We start from the raw sequence: 12,701 nt of genomic DNA on the forward strand, positions 1-12,701 counted from the left end.
CCTGCCTCAGCCTCCGGAGTAGCTGGGACTACAGGCGCCCGCCACCTCGCCCGGCTAGTTTTTTTTTGTATTTTTAGTAGAGACGGGGTTTCACCGTGTTAGCCAGGATGGTCTCGATCTCCTGACCTCGTGATCCACCCGTCTCAGCCTCCCAAAGTGCTGGGATTACAGGGTTGAGCCACCGCGCCCGGCCTTTTTTCCTTTATTTTTAAAGCCTCTTATGTTCTATAAGAAATCTTTCTACTCAGGATAGTGAATGTATTCTCTTAATTTTCTCTATGAGTTCCAGAGTTTTAGTTTTAATTTTTAAATTGATGACATCTAAAATTCTACTCCTAATCAAAACATTCTTGGGGGTTATCAAGGACAACTCCAAAAATCTTCCTTAAATGGTCCTTAAAGAACTTACTGGGATCCTGGGCTGCAGGGCACAGTGGTTTTAGTGCACCTCTGCTCTTAAGACGATTGATAAATTGTCTTTGTGAACGCATCAGGCTGTTTAAAAATCAGCAATTTAGGGCTTGCTTGCAACATGCAGTTATGCAGCAGCAGTTTTCTGGATCTCATGAATGCCTGCATGCATACTTCCCCGGGAATTTTCTAAATTTGAATTCTCAAGGTATTTCAAGTGGCTTAGTTGTCTCTTTCTTTTGCCTACTGCCACACACATACCACCAAATGCTGCACTCCAAGCTTCTCCTTCTGCACCCGGGACTCCCAGCCTCCAGTTAGACAATCCACACCTTGCCACACCTGCCTCAGGCTCCATCAGGCCACTGTACCTCTCGCAGCAACCAGGCCAGGGGGAATCTGGATTCCTATTACACTTCTGAGGAAGGTGGTCAGGGGGCGTGGAGGATGTGGGTGGGAGGGGCTGAGGTTGAGGGCAGGAGTACCTGTAGTCTTCTGCCTTCTACCTCATTGGCCCAGGTGCTGCTCTCCCTTGGGTTGTCTGCTTTCAGCCCTGAGTGGAAAATCAGGTCTGCGCCCTGATCTTCCTGACTCTCATTTTGTGAGGAACCTGAATGGATGAGCTGTCGCTCTCGTCCCACACATTCTGTCCAAAAGGTGGCCTCCTCTCTACTTGCTTAGGGGCCTGCCCACTGAGCTCTGGCACTCAGGCTGGGATGCCGCCCGGTACAGAGGCTCTGCAGCCCTCAGGGGTCTGACTGTTCCACACCAGCAGGATAAAGGCCACAGGGCATGCTGTGGTGGAAGAGCATTCAGAGATGTGGGCTGAAGGCCTCTCCATAGTCCCTTTGAAGACCTCATGGACATAGGCACTCCTTTGAGGAACAAGGTGGCCCAAGGCCTGGCTTCACATGCAGGCTCTTATGTCCCAGCGGGTCCTCTCTGGGCCTGGTATAACTGACTGCTTCACGCATCTTACCTGGTTTCCTCTCCTCCACCACCCAGTCTCCTCCTCAACCCCCTTGCTCAGCTGTCCTTAGGACAGCAACATCCCCAGCCCTTGGAAAAGCCCCATCTGCAGTGCTTAGGGAGGGAGTTGGGTTCAGGTCGTCTAAACACAGAACAACAGAGAACCTGAGGCAGGAGGAAATCCCTTCCCTTGCTGGGTCTCTTGGCACAGCCCATCCAGCCGTCTGGGCAGGGTCCAGGTATCCTCCACTCTCCTTGAAGACCTGGGTTTTCAGGCCCCTGGGGTTGATCAACATGGGGTCTTTCCCACTGTGCATCTGGGAACTGTAGGAATATCCCATGGGACTCTCTCTTACTCATTTTTTTTTTTTGAGATGGAGTCTTGCTCTGTTGCCCAGGCTGGAGTGCAGTGGCCAGATCTTGGCTCACTGCAAGCTCCGCCTCCCGCGTTTACGCCATTCTCCTGCCTCAGCCTCCCAAGTAGCTAGGACTATAGGCACCTGCCACCTTGCCCGGCTCGTTTTTTGTATTTTTTAGTAGAGACGGGGTTTCACCATGTTAGCCAGGATGGTCTCGATCTCCTGACCTCGTGATCCGCCCGTCTCGGCCTCCCAAAGTGCTGGGATTACAGGCTTGAGCCACCGCGCCTGGCTCTCTTACTCATTAGGGACACCCAGAAAATACTCCAGCAGAAACTGGGTGCAGTGTATCAGACCACTATAATTATAAGTACAGGGTGTGGAGGTCAGATATATTTTGTGACCATTTTCTCTCTGTCTGTGGCTGGCTTGCCTTCTCACTTTCTTCGTGGTATCTTTTAATGAGAAAGTATGGCTAATGTTGATGAAGTCCAGTTGATCATGTCTTTCTTTTATATCTGTCTTTTCTGTGTCTTACTTGTTGGTAGGCTAATCTTTGAAAAGCTTTATATGTTTACCTTTGAAGTTTTGGTGTATAATGCACCTCAAATTACTTTTATGTGTAGTGTGAGGGAGAATAACATTGTTGGCCTCCCCCACCTCCATATGAAAGTCTATTAATTGAAATGATTTATTTTCCTCTATTGAACTGCTTTTATTGAAGACCCATTTATTGACCGTCTAGCTGTGGATCAGTTTCAGGTCTCTTAACTCAGTCTGTTTATCTATTTGTCACTCCTGATGCCTTGTCTATAATAGCTTATAGGAAGCCTTAAAGTCTGATAGTACAAGTCCTTGTTCTTTTTCCCACATTGCAATACATTTTGAAAAAGGTAATAACTCATAAAACCATCACACACACCAGGATATGCTGTCACTTCATCCCTTTCTGATATAGTGTGGCTGTGCCCTCATCCAAATCTCCACTTGAATTGCATCTCCCAGAATTCCCATGTGTTGTGGGAGGGACCTAGGAGGAGGTAATTGAATCATAGGGGTGGGTCTCTCCGGTGCTATTCTCCTGGTAGTGAATAAGTCTCACTATTTGATGGGTTTATCAGGGGTTTCTGTTTTTGCTGCTTCCTCATTTTCTCTTGCTGCTGCCATGTAAGAAGTGCCTTTTGCCTCCCGCCATGATTCTGAGGCCTCCCCAGCCATGTGGAAATGTAAGTCCAATTAAAGCTCTTTTTCTTCCCAGACTCTGGTATGATTTGTCAGCAGCGTGAAAACAGACTAATACACTCTCATTTCGGAGTCAGACACATGCTCTCACTCACATATGCTGGTTGCTGACTTGTGATGGAAGATTCTCTATTGTACCCTCTGGGGACAATACATCTCCAGTTGTCTGCTGGGAGAATGAACACACAAAAAATCCACAACACTCAGCGCAGAGTGTGGATTTAATCCCATTAGTCTGAATGGGACTAATGCCTTTATATAAAAGGGACCCCGGGGAGCTCTCTCACCCTCTTTCTGCCCCCTGAGGATACAATGAGAAGGTGGCAGTCTACAACCAGAAAAAAAGTCCCTCACCATAACCCTACCATGTTATCACCTTGATGTCGGACCAACCTCCAGAACTGTGAGAAATAAATTTCTGTTGTGAATTAGTCACCCAGTTTACGGTACATTGTTATAGAAGGCCGAACTGACACAGAGATGGAATCCCATGGAGGGTCTCTAATTTGCTAAGCTGGTGATCAGGCAGGATGTTGCCAGTTAGAAACAGGAAGAGCTGACTTTTTGTGCATATGAAAGAAGATAGTGGACAGGCCCATTGTGTCGACTTTGTCCGCCTTGGCAAACTGGAGACAGAAACTCGATTCACCTTCGCCAGCCACGGGAGGACCCGGAGGACCTCCCGAGGAGGTTAGGTCGACTTTCTGGTAACTTTAGATCCTGAAACCACACAGGATTTTTCTTGTCCTCCCTGTGATCTCTCTTCCGCCTACCCAACAGGACAGGACAGGACACCGCCTCTCTTTCCCATCAGAAAAGGGAAAGGACCGAAGTGAACAGCCGGTTTCCCCTACGTGTCCTTCCGGGCCTGGGCGTCTCGGGAGCTCAGGCTGACCCGAGACCTAACTCCTGGCGAGTGAGACCAACAGGAGCCTGGAAGAGCGCGCGCACCGCGGTGGAGGTTCGGCGCCGGGGGTCGAGAACCGCAGTCAAACCCTGTTCTTCCCCACGCACCGCGCACCTGCCCCCGGGGATGCCGAAGGAAGTGGCCCATAAAATTTCTCTGCAACCGAAAGAGGCCTGAAGCTTCAAGACGGGCGAGAGGAGCCTCGTTGAGCGAACCCAGCCCTCTGCCTGGCTGGCCCTGGTCAACAGGCTCGGAAGTGGCGGATTTGGAGGACAGAACGGAAGAAAAGACCTAAAGGTTTCGAATCTCATGATTTGGAGATGTTAAAAGCCTCCGATCCTAAGGTCCGACTGTGCCGGGGAGGGAGCGAGGGTGTCTCGAGCTGGATGGAGCCCTGAGCCTTCATCTGGAGAGTCCTCTGCACAAGTTCAGAGAGCACGGCAACCCGCAGCAATGGTTCTCAAGAGGAGGCAACTTCGCCCTTACACGCCTCTCCCATCCTCGCTGGGACACTAGGCCACGACTGGGGGAAGCGGGGAGGGACAATGTTAACCACCGGCATGTAGCTAGTCAGCCAAGGGACGGATGCTGCTAAACACCTTACAATCCACCGCGGGAGGGCCCCTCCCCCGCCCCGAAGTAGCCATTCGGCAGAGGAGGAGAAACTCGCGTGTAGATCAATGCCCACGCACTTGGCCGATGGGAACTCACGAATGGGTGACCAATTGGATCTCGGATCTGAGGATAAAACTACAGCGTCAGAGGGAACTCTGGAAGTTTTGTCTGGAGCAAACGCAAGGGTGGCTTTGCCTTCGCCGAAGATGGGAAAATGGCAGGTGTCACAGGTTACAGCGGAAGGTCGGAGACCAGCTGAGGGCCCCGGAGCCTTCCTGGAAAGACTTTCCCATCCAGCCCGTCTCGGTTTCCGCATCCGTCGGGTTCCTTATGATGTTGAGGGTGCCGGGTTCTGGGTCCTTTACGATAGAGAGGGTGCCCCCGTCTTACCCCCGGCGCCTCCCGGCTCCCACCGCCTCCTGGCAATCTGGTGCGCGGCTCCGGACCTGGCGACCCGCGACCGTCTGGTCATTTACTGCCTCCTCGCAAAGGCGCATCTCTAGTTCAGTGGTAAGCTGCGGCCGGGTCGCTGCAACTCGCTGCAGGACTTGGGACTCCTAGCCTTGGTGACCCTCGCGGAGCCCTCGGTGTGTCGCCTGCAGGCTCTCTGTTTTGAAGAAAGCAGGGAGGGAAGAGCCTTGTGATAGGACTCCAGAAGCAAAGAGCGACCCTCACAAGGCCCAAGTCCTCCCAAAGCACAGGGAAACTGTGGCTTCAGAGCAAAGAAGAGTGAGCAAGGAGCTTTCCCTATGTCCCTGGTGGTCTAGTGGCTAGGATTCGGCGCTTTCACCGCCGCGGCCCGGGTTTGCGTCCCCGTCAGGGAATTGTTTTGCACTGGCCGCCCTCCCACAGAAATGTTACTTTACTACACTCTCAGCTCCAAGGGCTGGATGCAGAGCCTTTTCCGCAGCGAGGGGCAAACCCGGGCGAAGAAGCGCAAGTCCTGGTAGACCACCTCTCAGGGCACACCACCCCTATTTATCTCCGTGTCCGTCATCTGCACTAAAGAGAGCGACTGAGCGTCTCTCTGAAGTGTACACAGCCGTGCAGAGATGCCAGCCCCCATGGAGCTGCACCCAATAAGCCCACTTTCTTGGCCTGGACTGCGAATAACTAAGAGAGAGGCCGAGCCAAGTCTGGCGTTTGTGCAAGCCCTGGACACGGGCACCGGCCAGTCAGCAGAGCCTCCTCACCTTCATTCGCAGCTAACGTGCTCGTTAGGCCTTCGGAAGAGGCGACCGGAGGCGATGCCCGCGAAGTTGGGAGGCGGGTGAGCGGCGGGTGAGGTCCTCGAGGGCGGTCCGGTTTTATGATTGAGCGGTAGAGGGAGGCGATGTTCGCTGACCCAACAACGACAGCAGGTGGAGTAGGCACAAATGGGAAACTGTTGCCGGTGCCCTAAGCAGAAGGCAGGTGTAGAAATCAGCACTAGGACGTCGAAGCAATGGTAAAACAGTCAAATCCCACAATGTCTACACTCTACCAAGAACTTGCGCACGCTCCCCCTTTTCCATTCAGTGCTCGCAAGAGGGGTTCGGAGAACCCCGCGTCCACTGTAAGCTCAGGGGGGAGCGGGAGCCAGGGAGGTGAAGTGCACAGACTGGGCAGAGGCGGCGGGTAGAACCGCGCGGGTGAGAGGGCGCGGTGGCTGCGGGGCGGGAGCCGCTGCTGAAAGGCGGCCTGGGTTGTCGTGTGGAATCTGTCGGTGGAATCTGTCGGTGGAATCCTGGGCGGAGAGCGGTTTGGAAGAATGGCGAGGGGCGGCAGTGGGGAGGGTGTTGACCCTGAGCGTCCGGCCCGGGCGAGGGGGCTGTGCTGTCCCGGCAGGGCACGGGCTAATTCCCACTTACCTGGCGGGGGAGAGACCGTGGTCACGAAGGGGGTTCTCCCAGAGTGAAGCTTCTTCATCGCGCTCTAGAGTTGCTGATCCTGTGATTTCCTCAATGTGGGAAACGGTGTTTGTGCTAGAAGAGGGCTGCGCTATTTACCCAACATAACGGAATTCAAGACTGACATCGCCTCACGCCCACCCTAAAACGTTTACGTGGCTTCCTTGTCTTTTTTTTTTTTTCTGTCCTAAAGTCGCCTCATCCTCACACCCCGTCATTTTTTTCTTCCACACTCGAGTCTCTCTCGCTCATTAAAAGCTCCACCAAATATTTGAAATATCTCAACCAGAAAGACTGCAATACATTATTTTATTCGTGGAAGCTACAGACCAGCTAGGTTGAGAGTTGCTTGATATTTTCTGCTAAACGGTGAGGCATAGGGCACCTCGGAAGGTTCCTCTTTGGGCCGTTGTTTGTGTACTATTGGGTTTCCTTCTTTTCCCCAGACAGTATGGCGCTGTGGGGCCAGCGGTAAACCCTGCTTTCTGGCTTTCTGGCTTTCTGGCTGCAGATAAAGGCCGCAGCTGGTGCAGGAATTAAAAGCAAACCAGAAGACACGTGGGTTCGCCCCAGTGGGTCCAAGATAGAGTCTGACTGTAGCAGGATTCGGGCTGGAACAGAGGTTGCTGCAGGTACAACGCAGAGTATTAACCACTGTAGAATCCCAGTGCGCCCCACACTTACTGCTCGTCATTTTGCTTCCCCACCCCTCTTTTATTTATTTACATATTTTTTTTGAGAGAGAGAATTTCGCTTTGTCGCCCACGCTGGAGGACAGTGGCGCCATCTTGGCTCCGCCTCTCAGGTTCAAGCGATTGTCCTGCCTCAGCCTCCCTAGTAGCTGGCACTACAAGCATGTGCCACCACGCCCAGCTAATTTTTGTATTTTTCGTAGAGACGGGCTTTCACCATTTGGCCCGGCTGGTCTCGAACTCCTGACTTGAAGTGAGTGATCCACCCACTTCGGCCTCCCAAAGTGCTGGGATTACAGGCGTGAGCCACCGCGCCTGGTTCCCCGATTTTTTTTTTTAATGTAAAAACATTATGCGATTTTTACTTCTTTGTTCTTGGGCAGCTACAGGTTCTTGTGATTTTCTCAGTGTTCTCCCCGTTTCCCCTTCTCCATTCTGATACATGTCCCGTCTTCTCTGCATCCAGCCTGTCCCCTGTGCCCGGGCATCTTGGGCTGTCCCATTGTCTCTTCCTGGTCTCCCCTGCTTCTCCCTCCTCCTTTTCACTTTTTCCCTTTTGACTCCCCTGCCTCTTTCTCGCTCCAGCCCCACCGACCCCATCTATTGAAGCCGAGATGAGTGAGGGGAGAGCAAGCGGAGCAGATGATTGCCTGAAGGCGGCGCAAAAAAACAAAACAAAAACAAAAACAGAAAGAGCTATTAAGAGAGCCGCCGGGGCCTTCAGCTTCCCCTGCGCCCTACCAGGCTCAGGCTCGGGTCGCTGATCCAGGTATTTTCAGAGGTACTGGCTTCTGAAGGAGGCGAGGGTCAACGCAGGGTGAAGGCCATTCGGCTGCCCTTCTGGCTTCAGAGGGATGCAATGCGCGCGTTTCTAACGTGCAACAACACAATGAGTCGACTCAGCCTCTCCGGTTTTCTGAAGCCTTATTGTCTGCACACTTTTCCTGCAGAGAGCGAACGGCAACACTTAAAGTTCAGTGATTGCTTAATGTATGTTGAGATGAAATCACCCAAATGAGGTTGTCTCTGTGGCGCAATCGGTGAGCGCGTTCGGCTGTTAACCGAAAGGTTGGTGGTTCGAGCCCACCCAGGGACGTGATTTTAAATGTTGGTAATTGTGGCCAGGGGCGGTGGCTCACGCCTGTTAATCCCAACACTTTGAGAGGCCGATTTAGGGGAAGCCTCGCTTGAACTCAGAAATTCAAGACCAGTGAGAATCCCATCTCATTAAAAAATAATAAATTGCAGGTGTTTCTCCTCAGGCCTATCACCGTATTTAAAAGTGAAAGACTGTTCCCTTGTGTCTTGTGCATCCCATGAGGACACAAAGCAGAAGGTTCCCCTCTGAGCCTCCTAGAAAATAAGATCCCTCCAGAACAAACTAGGTTGTATGCATGGGAACCTGAAAGTATATGAAGAGAGAAACTTCAAATATTCTGCCTTCCTTTCCACAAAAATTAACCCATCACAGTCTCCTTCAAGTGGCACCATACCGCTTCACATTACTCCTCTCCCTGCCTTTACGCTGTTGTCATGCATTTTACTTTACACGTGTTATAAACCTTCCAATCCATCTTTATTACTTTTGTTTAGAGTCAGATGTGTTTTTGTTTTGTTTGTTTGTTTGTTTGTTGTTTGTAAGATGCGTCTTGCTCTATCAGACAGGCTGGAGTGCAGGGGCACAATCTTGGCTCACTGCAACCTCTGCTTCCCAGGTTCAAGCGATTCTCCTGACTCAGACTCCTGAGTAGCCGAGATTACAGGCGTGGGCCAGCACATCCGACTAATTTTTGTACTTTTAGTAGAGAAGGGGGTTCACCATATTGGCCAGGCTGGTCTCGAACTCCTGACCTGAAGTGATCCCCGCCCGCCTCAGCCTCCCAAAGTGGTGGGATTACAGGCATGAGCCACCACGCCCGGCTAAACAGTCAGATGTTAAAATTATATATTTGCCTATGTAGATGTCATTTCTAGTGTTTTTTTTTTTTTTTTTCATCCAGATTTTCTTCCCGTGTCAGTTTCCTTCTGTCTGGAGGACTCCTTTAACTTGCCTATTAGATTTCTTAAACTTGCACTATCATTCACTGATGCTGTGTTCATTTAAAAAAAAAATTGTTTGCCGGGCGCAGTGGCTCACGCCTGTAATCCCAACACTTTGGGAGGCCGAGTGGGGTGGATCATGAGGTCAGGAGATTGAGACCATCCTAACTAACACAGTGAAACCCCGTCTCTACTAAAAATACAAAACATTAGCTGGGCATGGTGGCAGGCGCCTGTAGTCTTAGCTACTTCGGAGGCTGAGGCAGGAGAATGGCGTGAACCCTGGAGGCAAGGCTTGCAGTGAGCCGAGATCGCGCCACTGCACTCCAGCCTGGGCGACAGAGCAACACTCTGTCTCAATTAAAAAAAAAAAAAAATTGTTTCCATGAGTTGATGAGTTGTATTTTAAATGTTTCAATAATTCATGGCTTTGTGTTTCTTAATCTTCTTTTCTGCAGTGTCTAATCTGCTATTAATTGCATCCAGTCAATGTATTATCTCAGATGTTATAGTTTTTAATCTCTAAAGTTTGATTCCGGCCATTTTTATATGTTCGATACCTCTGCTTAATTTTTTGGACCCATACAATATTGTCATAATAATTATTTTAAAGTCCTCTGTGTTCTTTTTTTTTTTTTTTTTTCAGAACAGAGTCTCGCTATTGTTGCCCAGGCTGGAGTGCAATGCTGCGATCTCAGCTCACCGCAACATCTGCCTCCCCAGCTCAAGCAATTCTCCTGCCTCTGCCTCCTGAGTAGCTGGGATTACAGGCATGCACCACCATGCCTGGCTAATTTTTGTGTTTTTACTGGAGAAAGGGTTTCACCATGCTGACCAGGCTGGTCTCGAACTCCTGACTTCAGGTGATCCACCTGCCTCAGCCTCCCAAAGTGCTGAGATTACAGGCGTGAGCCACCGCGCCTGGCTGTCCTCTCTGTTAATTCTAACATCATGTTAGGTCTGGTTCAATTTTGATTAACTGATTATATCCCCTCTTTATGGGTTATCGTTTCCTGGCTCTTTGCATACTTGGTATTCTTTAATTGGACACTGGACATTGTGAAATTTACCTTCTTGCATACTAGCTTCTTGCGTGCCACCAGGAAGTTATATTTTATAATTCCTACAAATTGTCTTGAATTTTTTCTGGGGTGCACTTAAGTGACCTGTAAACAGTTGAATCTTTTGGATCTGCTTTTATGAACTTTTACGTGGTTCAGAAGTAGTGCTCAGTCCCAGGCTGATTATATCCCATTACGAAAGCATTAAGAATTAGGAATAATTCCAGTCTGGCTGGTGCGAACAGATACTGTTTTCTGCACCGTGTGAGTACCAGACACAGTTCCATGATTTTCTTAGGTGGTTCTTTCCCTGGCACTAGTCAGCTACTCTTTTCACAATCATGCACTAACTAGTGCTCTGCAGAATACTCTGGTGGCAGAACCTGTACATATGCCCTGATTCTCTCTCTGCTCAGTTCTCTTCTCACTGTATCTTTGTCCTATGAACTCTGTCTTGCTCTCCCTGGACACTTAGCTTCACTTCCGCAATTCACAGAGTCTGCCACCGATCCTTTTCTTTGTGCCTAGCCTGGAAACAATTGTGCACCAGGCTGTCATTCCCTTCCATCCCAGATTGAACTCCAGAAAAATGAGAGGGTTCAGTGTAACTGAAAACAGTTGGGCCATTGCATTCGGTTTGAACCAGTTGATTTGCATGTCTGTAACAGAGTCTGGAAAATGAACCCTAGGCCTAATGCGAATGGTGAACAAAATCAGATCTAGAAGTAGTGAATGTATCGTAAGCTAAGCAGAATTTTTTAAACTAGCAGCATTAGTGATTCAGGTGGAATTTCTTCCTCTTCCCTAGGTTCAGTTTCCGGCCAAAGTATGTAGTTTGGTTTGTTTTGGTTTGGTTTGGTTTGGTTTCTCACTGTCAACATAACCTCATTTGTTGCATCTGCTGGAGTCTTTATTACTCACTTGGTGAGTCTTGTCTACATAGAGATTCAGCAGCCAGGAGCAGGGCCGCAGTGAGCTGAGGAAATGTGGGAAAGAAAAATCCCATTGGCTTTTTTTTTTTTTTTTTTAGAGGAGTCTCACTCTATCGCTCAGGCTGAAGTGCAGTGGTGTGATCTCTGCTCACTGCAACCTCAGCTCACTGCAACCCCCGCCTCCCAGGTTCAAGCAATTCTCCTGCCTCAGCCTCCCCAGTAGCTGGGATTACAGGCACCCGCCACCACGCCCAGCTAATTGTTGTATTTTTAGTAGACACAGGGGTTCACCATGTTGGCCAGGCTGGTCTTGAACTCCTGACCTCAGGCGATCCACCCACCTCCGCCTCCCAAAGTTCTGGGATTACAGGCATGAGCCACCGTACCCAGTCCCATTGGCGTTTTTGGAATAAAAGATGGTAATACATTGTCTCCTCATCAACGTGTCTGCCTTGGGGGCAGGGTTGCGATACTGGAGGAATTAGTGCTTGGCCTGAAGTGCAGCAACAACCCCTCCAGCCCACTCCACTCACCTTCCAGAGTGGGAGGTAAGTTCCGGTGTGTTTCTATGGGTTTATAATCTTTAGAAATAGTAATAATTTTACATTACTCTGTATTCCTGGTGGATCCATGAAGTCCTGGCAAAAAAAATCATAAAGTCACGGTTGATCTATGACATTTGTGCTGGGCCTTGGGCAGAACCTGAACCTCCAGGAAGACATGTATATCTGAAGTGGGCTGGTAGAAAGCTGAAAGGAGAGCCCTTGGACCTTTGACCTGGGTCAAGGGCAGGTCCCTGAGGATTCAGATGCCTTGGCTGGCAGCTACAGCAGTGCTGGCCACTCAGTGGTTCCAAGCAGCACTCTGGCGCCCAAGTGCCTAAGCGCTCCCTCCAGAGAATAGAAGGCAAAGCAAGCCCTGGATGCAGTGACCCCAAACCTGTCAAGGAGAATAGAAGGCAAAAGCCGGAGAAAAGGGTGAGAAAGTGGGTGAGAGCCTTCCGGGACCTGTACACCACACATCAGGAATTGTGTCTGTTAAAACTGTTGGTTCCTGAAGCCTCTGGAGGGTGGGTTGGGCAATTACAGTTTTCTGAGAAAGATTATTTGGGGGTAGGGAAAGGTATGCATTGTTAATATAAAAATATTTGAGACAGAGTCTGGCTGTGTCACCCAGGCTGGAGTGCAGTGGCGTGATCTCAGCTCACCACAACCTCTCCCTCCTGGGTTCAAGTGATTCTCCTGCCTCAGCCTCTGGAGTAGCTGGGATTACAGGCACACACCACCATGCCTGGCTAATTTTTGTATTTTTAGTAGAGACAGTGTTTCACCATGTTGGCCTGGCTGGTCTCAAACTCTTGACCTCAAATGATCCGCCCACCTGCATCTCCCAAAATGCTGGGATACAGGCGTGAGCTGCACAGCCCGGCCAAAAAATATTACTTATGTGGGGCACAGTGGCTCACACTTGTAATCCCAGTGCTTTCTGAGGCTGAAGTGGGTGGATCACCTGAGGTATGGAGTTCGAAACCAGCCTGAATAACATGGTGAAACTCCCATCTCTCCTAAAATTACAAAAATTAGC

At 50.1% G+C, this 12,701-nt stretch overlaps 1 non-coding gene and 1 pseudogene across 1 annotated transcript; one reads left to right on the forward strand and one right to left on the reverse strand.

Annotated features, from left to right (window-relative positions):
* Window positions 1–503: 503 nt before the first annotated feature.
* Window positions 504–3,312, reverse strand: LOC135967164 (putative protein FAM231BP; annotated as a pseudogene).
* Window positions 3,313–8,106: 4,794 nt separating this feature from the next.
* On the forward strand, window positions 8,107–8,180 carry TRNAN-GUU (transfer RNA asparagine (anticodon GUU)). Its single transcript has one exon. It is a non-coding gene; the product is annotated as a tRNA-Asn (tRNA).
* The last annotated feature ends 4,521 nt before the right edge of the window (window positions 8,181–12,701 follow it).

The sequence above is a fragment of the Macaca fascicularis genome, chromosome 1 (genome assembly GCF_037993035.2).
Source record: "Macaca fascicularis isolate 582-1 chromosome 1, T2T-MFA8v1.1".
In the NCBI taxonomy this organism is placed as follows: Eukaryota; Metazoa; Chordata; class Mammalia; order Primates; family Cercopithecidae; genus Macaca; species Macaca fascicularis.